The sequence below is a fragment of the Mesocricetus auratus genome, unplaced genomic scaffold, assembly GCF_017639785.1.
Source record: "Mesocricetus auratus isolate SY011 unplaced genomic scaffold, BCM_Maur_2.0 Super-Scaffold_100013, whole genome shotgun sequence".
Taxonomy (NCBI): domain Eukaryota; kingdom Metazoa; phylum Chordata; class Mammalia; order Rodentia; family Cricetidae; genus Mesocricetus; species Mesocricetus auratus.
Window position 1 is genome coordinate 47,179,797 of NW_024429196.1, and position 19,364 is coordinate 47,199,160.

The 19,364-nt window shown below is 42.8% G+C and overlaps 1 protein-coding gene across 2 annotated transcripts in view; it reads left to right on the plus strand.

Moving 5' to 3' along the window:
- Nucleotides 1-3,278: 3,278 nt before the first annotated feature.
- Kiaa0319 (KIAA0319 ortholog) overlaps nucleotides 3,279-19,364 on the plus strand; it is a 62,644-nt gene continuing 46,558 nt past the window's right edge. Inside the window, exon 1 of one of the 2 annotated variants that reach the window (XM_040755733.1) lies at nucleotides 3,279-3,443. The gene's annotated coding sequence lies outside the window, so the exon portion shown is untranslated. The remainder of the gene's footprint in view (nucleotides 3,444-19,364) is intronic. The other variant, XM_040755732.1, reaches the window with a different exon arrangement.

Here is a 19,364-nt window from a genome sequence, read left to right on the forward strand (position 1 = left end):
GACTGAGTATAATTTCTCTGTCCATGATGGAATTTGTTGTTCTGCTGCCATTGGGAAAACAGCCTTGCATGTTGCTTTTCAGTGGGAATCATGAAGAAATCTGTATGTTTTATTATATTAAATCCATAGCACTTTGAAAGCTATCGTAGGAGGATTGCCATTAGCTTAAGGCTAGTCTGGGCTACAGAGGAAGAACCAGACAAAACCAAAGATTTAACTTGGAAAGGGCAGTGTGATGCACCTATTTTAGCAGTGCAGTAGGGGAGGAGGCTGGTGTTGGCTCATTTGGGAGAATTAACTCTAGAAGATCACAATATGAAAGGTGTGATGTATTATACTATTGGACCATCAGTTTGTTATAAAAAATGAAAGTATAGTTTCTGTTACGTACATGTAAGAAATGCTTTCCTTGTTTATCACTTTCGACAAAAGTAAGGATGAATCCACTGTAGTCTTTAATGGACTGTAGTTTTTAAACAAATTGGGGAACCTAGTAATTTGTAATATCTTGAGTTTTTTATTTGAACATTAAACAAAAACTTTCTATACATTTTTTTAATTAATTAGAAGCAGTCTTATTTTACATGTCAGTCCCAGTTCCCTCTCCCTCCCCTCCTCCCCTGACCTCCACCGATCCCCTTTCTGCTCCCCAGGGAGGCCTTCCATGGGGGATCTTCAAAAACTGTCACATCATCCCCCGTGTGTCTAGGCTGAGAGAGTATCCCTTTATGTGGAATGGGCTCCCAAAATCCTTTTGTGTACTAGATAAATACTGATCCACTACCAGAGGCCGCATAGACTGCCCAGTCCTCCTAACTGACACCCACTTTCAGAGGGTCTGGGTAGGTCCATGAGCTCCCCACTTGTTCAGGTCGGCTGTCTCTGTGGGTTTCTCCAGCCTGGTTTTGACCCCTTTGCTAATCACTCCTCTCTCTGTGCAACTGGATTCCAGTTTGGCTCAGTTAAACAGAAACTTACCTTCAGTGAAATTCCAACTAGCAATTGATGGCAGACAAGTGCTCTCCCATTGAACTACATCATGAGGCCAGTTTTTGCTGTGCCTCCCCCACCTTTGGGAAGCACAGTTTTTGCCATCCACATGCATTGTGCAATGTATTTTAACCTTGTTGAAGTTGAGTTTGTCCCTTCTTCAAAATAAAATACTTTCATGCTTTTATTGTGAAGAATGTCATAGCAAACACATGTGAACAATCAGGAAAAACAAAAAACCTACAAAGCTTGAATAATTTTCTGTTTGAACCCTTCTGGCAGTTAATGGGAGGTGGGTGAATGTCCACCGAATAGCAGATCAGAGATGTGATAGTGGTTTCACATCAGTCTGAAGGAGACTGTGGGAATGAAAGAGAAGCTGGGTTTTGTGTGGTTTGCTTTTGAGTGATGCTCCATTTGGTTGTTTTGGAGGGGGAAAGGAAGTAGGTCCTCGGTTTGTAGTGGTCATCTCTAAGGGTGTGTGGTTGATTATCTCCACCAATATCTGCTGATTACTCCATCTTACTGTTTTGCCCCGAAGTTTATTTGTCATGGTGAGTTATTGGTTGGGGGGAGTTGTACACTATGAGCCATTTCCATCTTTGTCAGAGACTGCTGCCTGGATTTCTTCACTGTCTGCATCTTTCATTTCTCTGGCTGTCATATTAAAATATATATCATGACAGGAGGAGGAAATATCTTCAATAGGTTTGCTGTTGGCCTTCGACTGAATTAATTTTCCTATTTATTAGTCCATGCTTTTATTCCTCCTCAGCCTTAATTTACTTACTGGTTTCTCAAGACAGGATTTCTTTGTGTAGCTCTGTCTGTCCAGGACTCCCTCTGTAGATCACATTGACTTTCAACAACTTGAGAGCTGAGTTTAAAGGCACACTTCCCACACCTAAACATTTCATTATCTCCACTAGTTCCCACTTTTATACTGTATGGTGCTTTTAAATGTATGTTTGTAAGTACATGTGGAGGCCTGAGGGCAGTTTGTGGAGTCATTTCTGTTTTTATGTAGGTCTCAGGGATCTAACTTAGACATCAAGCTTGGTAAAATAAGTGCCTTTACTCCCAGAGCCTTCTCCCCTTTCTGGCTACAGAGTGAATTCCAGGACAGTCAGTGCTGTTACACAATCCCAGTCTTGAAAAACCAAAACAGTAGCCTGGACTGGCCTAGAACTTGCTAGTTGCATCAGGACAGCTTCAAACTCTAGCCACTCGTCTTTTGCCTCTGGGCTTCCTTTGTACCTGGGTGACTGGCCCCTTGAGTCCACTTCTAGATCTTTTTTCCAGATTTCTCCTATTTATTTTCTCTACCAGCCCTGCCTATACTTTCTCTTTCCTGGCTGCTGGCTGTCCAGCTTTTTATTAGACCAATCAGGTGTTTTAGACAGGCAAAGTAACACATCTTCACAGGTGATCATCCCTACTACCTTACCATGTCTGGTTCTGGTTTTTAATTTATTTGGTATTACTAGAGTACTTCTGGAAATAGTGGGTTTGTAACTTGTCTGAGGTATTTCCACAGAGGAGCCAGTGGAAGCTTATTCTTCCAGTGTGCAACTCTGTCTTATGGGATGTATAAGGAATACTCTGCCCACGCTTTCTGCCCTTTGATGCCCGTTCATAGGTACTTTGATATTCATATTATAATATTAAAAATTAAGCCGGGCGTTGGTGGCGCACGCCTTTAATCCCAGCACTTGGTCGGCATAGGCAGGTGGATCTCTGAGTTCGAGGCCAGCCTAATCTACAAGAGCTAGTTCCAGGACAGCCTCCAAAGCCACAGAGAAACCCTGTCTCGAAAAACCAAAAAAAAAAAAAAAAAAAAAAAAAAGGAATAGTGTTTCACCCGTTTCCTCTGATTCAGATTCTCACTATTAGACACATGTCGAAATGTACGGCATCCATTTAACCTTGCAAAGTACAGAGTTGATCTGTGTGGACGACATAGGCTCAGGTTTTCCTTCCTTGATTGGAAAAGAGGCACTCAAAACCAAGAAGCTAAGTTACGTTGTGGCCGGTTGGGGATCGCGCAAAAAGCTCGGCCGAAAACAAGACTTGAATAGCCTGGTGACTTGACTTGGAGGGCAGCAGTTGCGCGCTGCGCCGGCAGAGCATTTTTCTGGAAGACTTGTCCACCCCCTCAACATTTTGGAACCATGGTCGGGATGTGGTGGGAGAGGGGGAACCAGAGCAGGGAAACAAACAGAAAGGTCCCTCTGTTTAGTAGAACAGTGCAGGCTGCAGCGCAGGCCATCCCTAGGGGCGGGTGTGCGCGTGCGTATGCGTCGCCCTGGTAACCCAGGAGGCAGAAAGGCGCTGAATCACCAGCGTCAGTGCATCCGCAGGGGCAGGGGGGTGTCACCTGCAGGTGTGCCTCGCAGGTGTCCGACTGGACAACAACTGGGTGGTGCGGAGCCTGGAGATTGGTGGGGATGGAGGTAAGAGCCGCACTCCTTCACCGCCGGTCCTGTTTGTTTGATGGATTCTCAGCAGGGTGGAGTCAGAGAGACTTGGGTATCTAACAAACCTCAAATCCAAGAATCGGTTTTAAAGTTCATTCAATGCTGTCATTTGCTCGATGCATTTCGTATCTGCACTGTGCAGTAATCAGAGGCTTTCAATTTGGACTCCAGGTCCCCTGATTTATAGTTGGGGCTTTGCATTACCTGCCTAGGGATGCAGGGTGTGATGAATGTGTTTGTGAGGCTGGTCGGTGGGGTGTTGAGTGAAACTCCAGTGAGCCATCAGTGCCCAGCTTCAGTGTCCTTAGAGCCACCTCAGGTGAAGAACCCCATCTCCCAGCCCAGCTGGCCGACTGTCAGCAACGGAAGATAGCAAGCCGGTAGGTGATGCCAGTGAAAACAATGAAGAGGTGGACCTCTGAGGGTTCCTCTGGACGCCCAGGAAAAGCAGTCCTGGATAGCCACATGATCTGATGATTTCCCTGGATGGTGGAGGTGGGAGATTTGCCTTAGACATTAGACAGTTCTTCAGAATTGTTACCTTTAAATTCTGTTTGGTGATGTTGACATCGTCCTTGCTGCCATTTGCCAAATGCATTCATTTATCTCCTCTCCTTACTGTCACTTGAAGCTTGCTGGTGTTTAAAGGCGTTCTTTTCTGCTCTTTGAATTCCCTCCAAGGAATGCACAGATTTATCAGGAGCACCAAACTGGAATCGTTAGTCATCATTCTCAACCATTTGTTCTCATAATTGTATGAAGGGAGAAAGCAGTGCAGTCATATTCGTGCTCATGTTTATTGCTGGTTTTCCTGAACATTTTGTTGCTGGGTTAAATGTTGATATTTTTCCACTGCTTGAACAGAAAAGTTAAAGAAAAAATTATAGATCACATTTCCTGAAAAACAGGAATTTTTTAAGTGGGTATGATATGTGTGTTACTTTATTCCTAAATTGTGCAGTGCCTGTGAAAATTCTTCAGGAAGGCGACTGAAGTTATGCCACATGTAAATTTTTATTTTGTACTCATGATTTTACTTATTTCTAATGTGGATGGGGCAAAGTGGAGATATCAATTCAGTTCTAAATTTGGAACTCATGGGGAAATCTCTGCAATTTGAAAAAGAGATAAAAAACATGTAGCAAGAATTTTTAGAACCACAGGTGACAGGAACACCCATCACATCTTTTCCATATAAAATGCCAAAGCGGGGCATGCATTTCCTTTCAAAAAATACAAATAATTCAGCTAACACCCTCACAATTTAGAAGCTGAAGGAGAGCACCAGTAAGTTCTAAAATGATGCATATGTTTAAGGTTTTAATTCTTGACTTAATGCCACTACCACCAACAGCCCACTACCCTATCTGACCGCCACCAGCCGAACAGAGACTCGTTCCTTTTAAGTAAGTCTGTGAAGTAGGGATGTCTGTCTTGGGGGCTAGGGTTGAGTGACAGAGACAGCCTGGTGAGAAAGCTGGCCTCCTTAGGGTTGTGGCTCAGCTGTTAGTGGCAACCTGACTTTGGGGAAACCATAATGTCCAAGCCTGAGTTCCCTCATCTGTAAGTAAGATCTAATCAGTAGAATTTCTATAAGAACTAAAATAAGATATAGAACTCCCACATGCTGAGCTGCAAGGATTGCTCAAATCCAAGTGCTGGAGGTTATCTGGGACACAAAGAGGGAGAGGGAATGCCACTGTTTTTGTTTGTTTGTTTTTAGTCAACATTTTTATTTTCTTTGTGTGTGTCTACCACCTACAGAACCTGAACTGCTAGAGCTAGGGTCCCAGGTAGTTGTGAGCTTCCTGACATAGGGCTAGGATCTGAATTTAGAGGTTCACTTAAGAGATTAATAAACTAATGTGCCCGGAGGTGGTGGCACACGCCTTTAATCCCAGCACTTGGAGGCAGAGGCAGGTGGGTCTCTGTGAGTTCGAGACCAGCCTGATCTACAAGAGCTAGTTCCAGGACAGCCTTCAAAGCCATAGAGAAACCCTATCTCGGAAAACCAAAGTAAAAGATAATAATGTGTACACAAAAGCTTTTTGGTTAAGATCCTCCCTTTGTTGTTTGTTTGTTTTTGAGACATGGTTTATCTAGGTAGCCCTGTCAGTCCTAGAACTCGTTCTGTAGATCAGGCTGGCCTCAAACTCAGATCCACCTGCTTTGAGTGCTGGGTTAAAGCAGTGAGCCACCATACCACACCATACCCACTTCCATCTCTGCATTGAGGTACGATGATCAATCTATCAAATTCAGGGCCAGTTTGGTCCATTTGAGATCCTGTCTCAAGAAGAAATAAACAGCAAAGCTAAATAAATAAAAGTTATATTTTTAAAGACTTAAAAATGTATTTATGTAACTATATGTATACTGCCTATGTCTGGGTATCCACAGAGGCCAGAAGAGAGTGCTGGACCTTTGGAGTTGGGGTTCTGGGTGGTTGTGAGAGCAGCAAGTTCTCTTAGCCACTGAGCTACCATTCCAGTCCAATAAAAATTGCTTTTGAGATTCAAAAGCGTTCAGGAAAAATTGTATTTATTTATCTTTAGTTATTTATTTATTTCGATTTTTTCGAAACAGGGTTTCTCTGTGGCTTTGGAAGCTGTCCTCTTGTAGACCAGGCTGGTCTTTGAACTCACAGAGATCCGCCTGCCTCTGCCTCCTGAGTGCTGGGATTAAAAGCTGCGCCACCACTGTCTGACTAGTATACCATTTTAAAGTATAGTCATGTCATGGTTCTATGTGTTAGATCCTAACAAGTTGCTTATCTTATTACCAGTGAGCTGACTGGGGTCCTTTTGCTCTACCCAGAAGTCATGAGTAGAGCCAGTATTGCTGTTCTGGTGTCAGCAGTTCTGGGTCCTTAAATGCCCAACACTGACACAGAGGCTTCCAATTCCTTAGAAGTCAGAGACTTAGGACTCTGGGCACTGGGTTGGAGTCTAGGACTGGGCTATTCCATCTGTAGCCTTAGTATGTGGCTGTCATCCTTACCTTCCAGCAGCAGGTGGTGCCTGCTTGTCTTACAACTGCTAGGAAAGCCTTGGGGATTGGGACTTTCAGGTCTTAGAGCATCTACCATAACAGCTCTTGGGCCTAGACAGGGACTTTTTTTTTTTAAGATTTATTTGTGTATTATGTATACAGTGTTTGCCTACATCCCTGCAGGCCAGAAGAGGGCATCAGATCTCATTATAGATGATTGTGAGCCACCATGTGGTTGCTGGGAATTGAACTCAGGACCTCTGGAAGAGCGGCCAGTGCTCTTAACCTCTGAACTATCTCTCCAGCCCCTAGACAGGGACTTTTGACAGCAGCTATAGTTATACTTCTTGGGAATAAAATATTACAGATTTTCACCCCTTACTTGGCAGCTCCTTGAGACTCTTCCAGAGACAGGGCCAATGTTTCTTATCCCTGGATCTCAGTGTTTGTGTCCCTGGCAGCTCCCGGGGACACTCTAGCTGCCTTCTTGCTGCTGCCACCACTGCTGCCAGCTACTGTCATGGTGGCTGCTGCCTTTGAAAATCATATAATTCCACTGACATCACCTTCTGTTACCAGCTCGAGCTGCTCTACTACTGAGAAAGCTCGAAGCTTGACAAGAGGAACTGGAAGGATGGCTCATCTGTAAAGAGCACATACTGAGCCGGGCGATGGTGGCACACACCTTTAATCCCAGCGCTCGGGAGGCAGAGGCAGGTGGATCTCTATGAGTTCGAGGCTAGCCTGGTCTATAAGAGTGAGTTCTAGGAAAGCCTCGAAAGCCATAGAGAAACCCTACCTCGGAAAAAAAAAAAAAGAGCACATACTGTTCTTGCAGAAGACTTGAGTTCAGTTCCCCCACACTTATGTCTGGTGGTTCACAACTGCCTGGAACTCCAGCTCCAGAGGACCCAATGCCCTCTTCTGGCCTCCATGGGTACCATACACACACATGCACACAGCCACATACAGACACACCCTGTGCTGGTAGGCTTTTAATTTTTTTTAATGTTTTGTTTTTTGAGATAGGGTTTCTCTGTGTAGCCCTGGATGTCCTGGAACTCCCTCTGTAGACCAGGCTGGCCTTGAACTCACAGAGATCCACCTGCCTTTGCCTCCCAAGTGCTGGGATTAAAGGCATGTACCATCACCACCTGGCTTGAGTTTTTAATTTTTAAGTTAATTTTTTAAATGTTTTACCAGTTTACTTGGAAAAAGTATGCAGGAGACAGAGGCAGGTAGATCTCTCTGAGTTTGAGATAATCCTGGTCTACATAGCAAGTCAGAGATGTAAGACCCTGTCCAAAAAAAAAAAAGGATGCTTACATTAAGGTAAGACCAACAAGTCTGATCCCAGTGAGTCAAAGATAAAAGTCTTTAACAATGTTTAACATGCTTGCCTCTACTTCAGCAACCCAGGGAGAACTGAGTCCCTCCGAGCTTCTTAGTCTCATAACTTATCTCTTCATTCTTTTGCTTCCAAATTCTTGTAAATTTCTATTAGCAACTTTATATTGAAATGTTGTTACTTTATGTTTTTTCCCCAACCTTTTGTTTCTTTGAGTTGCATTTGGATTACTTCACCAGATAGAACTTTCATGTTAGAACTTCAAAAAACTGAGACCAATTATAGATATTGTTTCTATTCTAAAATCCAGTGACTGGGTTGTTTGCTTGTTCTTTCTTTTTTGCTTGTTTATTTTATTTTTTATGTTTATTTTTTTGAGACAGGGTTTCTCTGTGTAGCCTCTGCTATCCTGGAACTCATTCTGTAGGCCAGGCTGGCCTGGAACTCACAGAGATCCACATGTCTCTGCCTCCCATGTTCTGGGATTAAGGTGTGAGCCACCATCATGGGGCTCATTTAAAGGGTTTCTTTTAATTATATTTTGTTTTCTTTTTTGATTTTTCGAGACAGAGTTTCTCTGTGGCTTTGGAGGCTCTCCTGGAACTTTAAATTATGGTGTGTGTGTGTGTGTGTGTGTGTGTGTGTGTGTGTGTACATGTGTGAGTCCCTATAGAGAACAGTAGATCCCCTGGAGCTGTGGTTATATGTGGTTGTGAGTTGCCAAAAACAGATGCTGGGAACCAACCTTGAGTTCTCTCAGAGAGCAGCAAGCACTCTTAACTCCTAAACTATTTCCACAGTCCTGTAAAAATGCTTACTACCTGTACCTGTGCTGCATTTAGTGTGGAGAGACGTGTAAGTTAGTTCTTTATTGAGTTTCCAAAACAAAGTCTAGTAATGAATATACTTTGACAATCTTCCTATTTGTTTTCAAAATCTACGGCTCTACTTTTTTCTAATTCCTAGTAATAAGACTCATCAGTGGTATTTATGAGACTTTTCATAATATTTTAAAATTCCACTTGCCTCCTGCATTAGTTTGATGTTGCTGTGAACTAAATTATTACAAAAATAACATCACACATTTGTTTGCATTAATGAAGGTCTCATTAATTCTATGTAGTTCATTTTTTTTCTCTTTCTCTTTGGGGGTCTGCCACCCAGCTGCCAAATAAACACATGGAGACTTATTCTTATTTATGAATGCCTGGCTGTTTCTAGTCAGCTTTTCTTAAATCATCTCATCTATCTTTTGCCTCTGGGCTTTTACCGTTCTCTACTCTATATAGCTTTCTTTTCTTCTTACTCTGTGACTGGTTGTGTAGCTGGGTAGTTGGCCCCTGGCACCCTCCTCTCCCTCTTTCCTTGCTCCTCCTTCTCCTATTAATTCTCTCTGCCTGGCAGCCCTGCCCTTTTCTCTCTCCTGCCTAGCTATTGGTCACTCAGTACTTTATTAGACCAATCAGGTGTCTTAGGCAGGAAAAGTAATACAGCGTTACTGAGTTTTAACAAACGCAGCATGTTTGCATCATTAAACAAACATTGCACAGGATAAAGAAATGTAACACATCTTAACTAATATTCCACAATAATTCTAGACTCAAATCAAGTTTCCATTGCAGTATGCTGTGTGTCTTTTCTTGAGGAAAATAGAACAATGATACTTCAAAAATGCAGTTCTGTCTAAGTTCAACTTAATAAACCAATGAGTTCATTGGCATTACCTACTTACAGGGGCAACTTCATCACCAAAAGGCCTACCCCAGCATGGCTGACCATCACAAAACTACAACACAGAAGTCCCTTGAGACATTTACAGGCAGCTACACCACTAAAGAATCTTCTTATCCATAACCTTTCATAACCTAAGGGAGGAGCCTTATGAATCTTGTAAGCTTCATGGGTCTGGGGAGCTTCTCTTCCTCTTGCAGTGAAGGAATGTTTCAATCTTGATCAAACAGAGCTACTTAACAGCTTGCATTCTCACCTAAACACTCTGGCTCGGGAAGAATCTGCATGCAAGCTCATTCTGGTAGTTGTAGAATTCAGTTAAGACTGTAGTGTTTATGTCTGCATGGATTAAAGACATTAGTAATAACCTCCAAGTCACCAATAATTCATTGGTATCACATTAAGGGAAGAAATCAAAGGACTTAACTTTGGTGTCATTTAACTAAGAGAGCCTGGATTTGAATATTCTCTACTTTATGGTCCCCTGTGTCTTTTATTTTCCGTCTGTCTGTTGAATGAGTATGAATTTGTGCCTGACTGAAGGCTGTCTTGGTCTCCATTTTGTGATGATATATTATTTACGATTTATTAAAGCTTGCCTGAGGATTCAGAAAGCAAAGCCAGCCACATTGAGATAGGAAGGCATGGGCTGGAGGGATAACTCGGCCATTAAAGGCTAGGCTCACAACCAAAAATATAAGAGATAGGAAGGCATTCATTCTCCATCCACATTGAGATAGAAAGGTATTCATTCTTTAGTCACCCTGAGGAGAGACAGCAGTCTGAGGCTTTGTGAAATGTCATTGAGACAGGATCAGCCCTTTCAGTCTGAGGTAGAGGTAAGAGCTAGTGGCTGGCTGTTTTGCTTTTCTGATCTTCAGCTTGAAACTTGATCCCCAATATCTGAATCTACGTTTTTTTTTTCATTTTTTGTGTTACAGTGCATGACTATGTATATCTGTCCTCCACAAAGGGCTTTGCTTTGTATTTGTATTTGTTTGTTTGTTTGTGTTGAGACAGGGTCTCTCTATTATGTAGCTCTGTCTGTCCTGGAACTTGCTATGTAGACCAGACTGGCCTCAGTTTCACAGAGATCCACCTGCCTCTGCTTCCCAAGGTCTGGGATTAAATGTGTTTGCCATTACCCCTAGCTTTGCTCTTATGTATTGAACAACACAGGAGAATGAATGAGGGATACTTTATAGAAATCTTTAGCTGGGCGGTGGTGACGAATGCCATTAATCCCAGCACTTGGGAAGTAGAGGCAGGCGAAGCTCTGTGAGTTTGAGATCAGCCTGGTCTACAAGAGTGAGTTCCAAAACAGCCTCTAAAACCACAGAGAAACCCTGTCTTGAAAAACCAAATAGGTTGTAAGGCCTATTAAGTTGTGAAATAACCAGATTTTCCTGGATTTATTCTATCCTTGTTTTGGCTCCCTCGCTGGTTCCTAGCTGAAAACTTGGTGGTTAATGTCTCTGGAGCTGTATTGGAAGGTGCATCTTGATCCAACAGTGGATGTATTACCAGAATCCATGACTGGTTAAAGATCTACTTCTTGACCTAATTTTCGAAATCCAAGTCCATAACCTACCTTATATATGAGTTAGGTTTACAACTAGATGTAATAAAACCTGTTACCATATTGCTCCCTGATGGACTCATTCAGTCTTTTAAGCTGATCTTCACTTGTAATTGGACTTTAAAATCATTTGGCATTTCCATTATACAGAGATGGATCCAGAAACAACATAGCATTTTGTCAGTGTGTAGTGAGAGTACTCAACATAATTCTAGTAATAAAGGGGAGGAGTCTGTCTCCTCAGCAGTTCTGATTCAGATCACCATCCCACATCACGCACAGAGCCTTAAGAATGATCTCAGCAAGGTCGGCCCATGAGTCTGTTTTGTGTCACAATAAATAATTCTTTAAAACACCACCAATTAGTCAGACGTTGGTGGTACATGCCTTTAACCCCAGCACTCAGGAGGCAGAGGCAGGTGGATCTCTTTGAGTTGAGACCAGCCTGGACAGCCTCCAAAACCACAGAGAAACCCTGTCTTGAAAAACCAAAACCAAAACCAAAACAAACAAACAAACAAACAAAAACCCACCACAAATCAGATATGTTGCCTCCTAATACAAATGGGATGAGTCCTCTTGGGGCGGTCACCTTCTTTAAAGTTCCTAATTCCCCAGCTAATTTAACCCTTGACGACAATCTCTTGGTAGAGCAAGGAGATGTTCATGCAGTAATCAATACCTTCAAGTCAGACATGGCAGCACATATCTATAACCCTGCACTTGGCAGGCTAAGACAAGATGGTGGTGGGTTCTCAGTCAGTCTGGGCCACACAGAAAGTTCCAGGCTGTTACTAGCCACATTGAAAGATCCTGTTTTCAACATAAAAACAAAATGAACTAACACATTCTGCTGCATATGTATGAACACTATAGACCAAGTCAAATTCAGTGCCAAAGAGATCTACACTGTTAGAAGGACCATGCATTCTTTCCACCAGCCTGGTCCCAGAGTCACGTCAATCCAACATGAACATGCAGGATGCTATATAAATCAAGAAACTGTTGGCCATTTGCTATGGTTTCTTAATGGCTAGCTCTGACTTAATTATTAACCCGTAATTAATAATATATATTTTTATAAGGTCTTATTTTACCAAGAACGCCAGACTTGCGCCCTCTCCTCCCAGGATCTCATGGCGACTCTCCACTCTCGACTACATTTCCCAGAATCCTCCTCTACTCCTAGTCCCACCTATCTTGCTTCCCTATTGGTCAACAGTACTTTATTTATCAACCAATAGGACAACATATACACAAAAAGACTTTCCTCCATCAGGAGTGCCCTAGTTCACCAGGGTGAACTCTGCCTCCATTGTCTGTACCATGTTTAACCTGGTTTCTGTCCTTCCCCTCCACGTAAAAGTTGTTCTTCTGTTAAGTTTTTAACCCTGTATCTTCAATCTCTTGGTAAAGTCTTTGTCTTTCAGGACACAGAAGTTTCATGCTAAGGTGATGATGATGATGGTGATGATGATGATGATGATGATGATGATGATTCCAATGGTGTCCCCAGAGAAAAGAGTCTGGGCCCTAGAAATCTATGTTCACATCTGTATGGAAAGTAAATACTTTATGGTCACAGGAGGACATTACAGAAGACAGATTTCATAAGACTAAGGAGCATAGAAGCTGTCAAGAAGGCTAGGGGTAGACCTGTCTGCCCCGAAAGTCTGGTGACCTGAGTTCAACCCTCAGATTACACAGTAGGAGAAAAGAGTTGTCACTTTCTGACTGAGCTTGCCACTCCCTATTCTAGCTTGTTTTCTATTTCTGTGATAAGGTACTGACCAAAAGCAGCTGTGGGAAAGGCCTATTTTATCTTACATTTCCATGTCAGTCTATTATTGAAGGAAGCCAGAGCAAGAACTCAAGCATGAGACAGAAACTGATGCAGAGAACATGGAGGAATTCTGCCTACTGGCTTGCTCTACTGAGCCCTCCCACATAAATCATTAATTAAAAAAATGCCCCTATAGACTTGCTCACAGGCCAAGTGGTTAGAGGCATTTTTAATTGAGGGTCCTTCTTCCTAGATGACTCTAGCTTATGTCACATTGACAAAAATATAACCGTCACGACTCCCTGACAATAACAATAAATAAAAATTTAAAAGTTAAAAAAGATTAAGGAAGATGAAATTTCTCATGGGGAAATTAAGGTTATAGGATACTTAACCTTCCTCAAGATGAGATATACACACACACAGATACACATGTATATGTATATATATGAGTATATATATGCATACACATGTATATTTTCACATGCATGCATGTGTATATATGAGAGAGAGAGAGAGAGAGAGAGAGAGAGAGAGAGAGAGAGAGAGAGAGAGAGAGAGAGAGAGAGAGAGAGAATTGACTGGAGAAAGTGTGATGACTATTCTTGGTTGTCAACTTGACTATATCTGTAATTCAAATCTAAGTGGCTGGGTATACCAGTGAGGGATTTCTTTTCTTTCTTTCTTTCTTTCTTTCTTTCTTTCTTTCTTTCTTTCTTTCTTTCTTTCTTTCTTCCTTCCTTCCTTCCTTCCTTCCTCTCTCTCTCTCTCTCTCTCTCTCTCTCTCTCTCTCTCTCTCTCTCTCTCTCTCTCTCTCTCTCTCTCTCTCTGATAATTAAATAATTTGAAGTGTGGGTGACACTTTTAATCCAGACCTTCTGAGGCAGCAAGATCCACTTTTAATCAGGGCCTCACCTTCTGATGGCAGCCTATAGGAAGGATGCAGAAGGAGGAGGCTTCCTTTCTTGGCCTGCTTACTCTCACTCTCACTGGCAAGTCCGTTTGCTCACTCTCTACAGAGAACTTCTTTGGGATTCCAGCATATACTGAAGACCAGCTCAGACATCCAGCCTCACACATCTTGTGTTGTTAAAAAAGCCATTGTTGAATTAGTTGGGTCAAAGCTTGTAAGCCATTCTAATAAGTCTCCTTCACTTCACTACACACACACACACACACACACACACACACACACTATCAGTTCTGTTCTTCTAGAGAACACTGACTAATATAGAGAACAAGTGTTCTATAGAATTTACAAGTACAATAATTTGTGTTGGATCTCGCCGGGCAGTGGTGGCACACATCTTTCATCCCAGCACTCGGGAGGCAGAGGTAGGTGGATCTCTGTGAGTTCGAGGCCAGGCTGGACCAACAGCCTCCAAAACAATACAGAGAAACCCTGTCTCGTAAAACCAAAAAAAAAATTGTGTTGGATCTTGCTTTTGTCTTTATTTTTTTTTAAAAAAGAACGTACTTATTGTGTACATCTGTAGTGTGTGTTTGTGAGTGCCTGTGTCACAGAATGCATGTGGAAGTTAGCAGAAGACTCTGTGGAGTTAGTTCTCTCCTTCTGCCTTTGTGTGGGCTCCAGGCTAATGCATGAGACACATTTACCCCCAGGGCAACTATCCCCAGGCTAATGGATGAAGCACCTTTACCCACTGAACTCTCTCCTTATGACTTGTCATCTCTTTAAATGACCCAAGCTATTAGTACTATGAAAGAGTGAATGACTTTGCCACTTGATTGGCAGCCATCAAATCTTTGCCCTGCACCTAGCTGTAGCTGCAACCACCTCAGATAGAGCAGAGGCTGAAACTGGGCCCCTGTAACTCCTGAATCTGACTAAGTTGTGAGCACCATCACCACTTTCCCGAGCTCTCATCAGGACAGTAAACCCCTATTTCAGCTCTGCCGACTTCATAGACAGGCCAGGAGAAGGCAATCAAGCATGGCTTCTTAAGCAGTTTGCTGAGCTGTCATCATGGCAGCTGTAACTGCTTCAAGTGTCTCAGCCACTCTAGGAGACTTTCTTTGATGGTGTATACTCCAAGGAGACTTTTCTTAATTGCAGCTATTTCACAGACTTTGATCTGGTCTTCAGAACTGCCCACCCTCTGTCCTGAAGGTCATCATATTAACAAGCACTGTGAGCCGAACACATGTATAGCCACTGTGACAATGCCACATGAACTATCATTGTGAGTTGACTACGTGAAGAGAAACTGTGAGCTCATCACATGAACAGCCACTGTCAGCTTACCACACGAGATGGGTCACTGGAAGCTCACCAGATCAACAAATAGTATGAGTAGGAGCAACCCCCAGTGGTGACACTAGCACCCATTAGCAGGCAGGCCTGAGAATCTGGGTTTAAAGGTCATTGGACTTTCCCAACAGCAAGCTCAAATCTCTCAGCTCCCCCCACACAGGAGGGCAGGAGACAGCCTGTGGCTGTCATCAATCGGACCAGCCTCACCGATGAGTGAAAGGAGCTGCATCCTACTGACAGCCAGATGCCTACTTCCCTCCAGCTATGGGGCAGCAAGACTAGTGAATCACAAAAAGACCCAAGCTCATTCGGAACCCTTGGAGGAACCCAGAGGGCTTACAGCAGCTGACAGTCCAGAGGATTGATGGCTCTGAAAATTTTCCTACTCATAATATTTCTTTTCACTTGAAAAAGGTTATGTGCCTCTGAATAGATAGGTCTATAAGACAGGTGTAAAATGCAAATATTTGCTCAGAGTAGATCATAAATTTAATTTATCCGGCATTGTGGAACACACCTTTAATCTCAGACCTTGGGAGGCAGAAGCAGGCTGATCTCTGTGATTTCAAGGTCAGCCTAGTCTACACTGAGAGTTCCACTACAGCCAAGACTATGTAGTGAGATCCTGTCTCCAAAAAAAAAAAAACCTTAAAAAGTTTAATTTACAACAATTCTTTGGTATAAATATAATCTTACCACTTATTAGAGATAAAGGCAAATTTTCATAGTAACGAGATGAATATGATTGTTTATTTTTACATAAAGGATTAAATGGACTCAAGGTTTGGTACTATAGGACCTAGAACATTTTCAATGTCCTTCCTAGTTGATCACTATTTTGTTTTATTATTGCCAATGCTGAAAATATTACATAAATACACAGTATAAAGAGGGATAAAAAATTAAGATCATTTCAGAAGTTGTTAGAAATTTTATCTTAATCCCCAGCCAAAATTCTTTGAATGACTTGACTTTAGCAAGTCAACAATCCAACAGTCTTTTTTTAAAGGTTTATTTATTATGTATACAGTGTTCTACAGACCAGAAGAGGGCACCAAATATTATTATAAATGGTTGTGAGATACCATGTGGTTGGGGGAATTGAACTCAGAGCAGTCAGTGCTCTTAACCTCTGAGACATCTCCTCAGCCCTTAAACAATAATTTTTAAAGTCAAGCATTGTAACACACTATAATCCAAAGATATATTAGGTGTGTGTATGTGTGTGTGTGTGTGTGTGTTCTATGTGAATTCATTTCTGGAAGCCATATATTAATAGGTGTCTTCTGTGTGTGTGTGTGTGCGCGCGCGCGCGCGTGTGTGTGTGTTGCCTCTGTGTGTATGTGCATGGGTTCCATTGGAGGCCAGAAGGTAGCATTGGATCCTTCGGAGCAGGACTTACAGACATTTGTAATCCATCCAATATGGGTGCTGGAATCTGAGTTCTGGTTCTCTGATAGAGCAGCATGCACTCTTAACTACTAAGCCATTTCTCCAACGCTCATACACCTTACTTTTCTGAGCAGGGTCTCTCACTGAACCTGGAGCTTGCTGTTTTGATCATACAGACTGACTAGTAAGCTCCTCCTGCCTCCCCACCCCAGTGCTGGGTTTTAGGCATGTGCCACCCTGCCTAGTTTTTCTGTGGGTTCCACAGATCCAAACTTGTCCTCATGCTTGCTCAACAAGTGCTCTACCCACAGATCTGTATCCCAGCCCCAAGGTTCACTAATTTGATACTTACATGTTGAAGAATGACAGTGGGAAAATACTAAAAGTCTTTATTTTCTGTAACCAAGCCAGCTGTTTCTGCAAGTGCAGAGATCTTTATACAGTGAAAACACTGTGATTCATAGCATACAGTATTCTGAGCCAAGGTGTTTCAGGTAGCATCCGGTGAGGTTATGTGGTAAGACAGTAGGTGCAGTACAAAGTTTCATATTGTGTGTCCAGAATGAAGGCTTCAGCGCGGCCACACGATACAAGACAAATAACACTGTCAGGAACATCATGGAATCAGGTATTTGATCTTGAATTAATAGTCTGGCCATTAAGGGTTCAGAAACCTTTGGCTATTGCCATCCATTTTGTGACTGTCACATGTGGTTGAGACCCACAGTTTAAGTTGCTGGGGCTTAAGCCTCCCAGTCTGTTTTGGTAGGTCAGATGGCAGGAGACAATTGTCTTCAGGAAACAATTGAAGAGGGAATGAAACTCCAAGTGCTGTTGTGCTTGGTCAGTGTACAGGGCCAGGGATCGTCCTAGCTGAGAGAAGAGTGTAGCACGGCTGCTGTCCAGGTGACTGGTGACTTTTTAAAGTAGTTGTAGATAGGTCTGCCTGTCTGAGTATCAGGCTCATGATTCTTAGCTCCCTGTTTTCAATCAAATGGCAACGTGCAGTGGGAGTCAATTGCCAACCTTCTCGTTGTTACGTTATTGGCCAGGGAAGCACAGAACAGAATTTTAAGTTCATGAAGCTGGCTTCTCTGGGAAGTGTCACTTAAGAGCAGAGGGTCCCTGAGGCTGCAGTGTGGGTTCAGTCAGACTGGAGCTGTCCGTCTCTGGTTGCCTCTTGCTGAAGCAGTCAGGGAGTTACTTTCCCCCCTTAAGCACTGATACTTTCTTGCAGGTCCTTCTGACCATGCAAGTGCATGAGTCGCTGTGCTTTAGTTTTTGTGTCTACTTGACACAAGCCAGGGGCATCTGGGAAGAATCTTAACTGAGAAAAGGCTTCCTCAGAATTGGTCTATAAGCTAGTCTGTAGGGCATTTTCTTTTGTTCTTTTTGCAGGTGACATTTTCATTTATCATGTTTATAGACACCATCTGCACCTTTCTTTTTCAGTTTATTTGAGTTAGACACGGAAGAGACTAGTGTAAGGAGAAATGCAAGTCATTCCGGTGGCTCACGCTGCAATTCTGCTGTCTTTCCCCAGTAAGACATTTATCAAGTTGGTGATCAGTATGGGAGGGTCCAGCTCACTGTGGGTGGTGCCACCCCTGGCCAGGTGGTCCTGAGATGTATAAGGAGGCAGACTGAGCAGTCTATGAGTGAGCAAGTCAGTTAGCAGCATTTCTCCATGGCCTCTGCTTCAGTTCCTGCCTTTCCTGAGTGCCTTGACCTCCTGCCCTGACATCCCTGGATTGTAGACTACAAGCTGTAAAATGAAAACTGATTTCTATTGCTACAGTAAAGCATCATCAACACAGCACAAAGTTCCTTGTGCCCATAGATCTCCAGAGAGCCCAGGAATGTTAAGCATGAAGGATTGTCTTTTCAATGAGAAGGGTGAAAAACCTGTTCTATCCAGAAAGCTGGAAATTGGGAGTGATTAATAGCTTCCTACAAATAGGACTGGAGATGGCTTAGTAATAATCTAAATGACCCTAACAGCCAGGGGCTCCCTGTAAAGTGCGTTCTTCCCGCCAGCTGCCTGGGTCCTGTTGCCGCTTTAGCTCCCAGATAAACACACCAGACACTATATTAATTATGAAGCTGTTGGCTGTTTGTTGTGTTTTCTAATCTGCTAGCTCTGACTTAATTATTAACCCATAATTACTAATATATATTTTTATAAGGGCTATCTTTCCGAGGACGCCATCCTGACTCGGCCTGTCCTCCCGTGATGACAGGTCGACGCTACACTCTTTACTACATTTCCCAGAATCCTCCTTGACTCCTAGTCCCACCTTTCCTGCTTCCCTATTGACCAACAGTGCTTTATTTACATGTACACAGATGGACTTCCCCCATTAGCTCCCCAAGTTCCCACAACCAGGACTGAAGATATCTAATATTCTAAATGACTCTTACATTGTATGTATAGCCAGAGGTTCCCCTAAGCTCTCACAACCAGGACCTGAGGTGGATAATAGCCCAAATGACTTCTATGCTTTCTGTATGACTGAGACCAGGCTAGACCCTTCCTTAGGCCCTTAAGCTAATACAGCTAGCATATCTCTAGAATCCATCTTCTTGGAAGAAATGACATTTACCCTGAACTGAGTTTCGATGTAATTACACTTCCTCCTGCATTGGGGATGGTGTTACACCAGAAAACTTTCCCCTAAATTATACTGGTTGGAATATACTGACAGTAAACCACCTGGCATCAGACTCTCCAAGTCTGATCCAGGTTGATGAAGTCAGTCTAAACTGAGTTTTCATTCTCACTCCAAGATTTGCTTCCC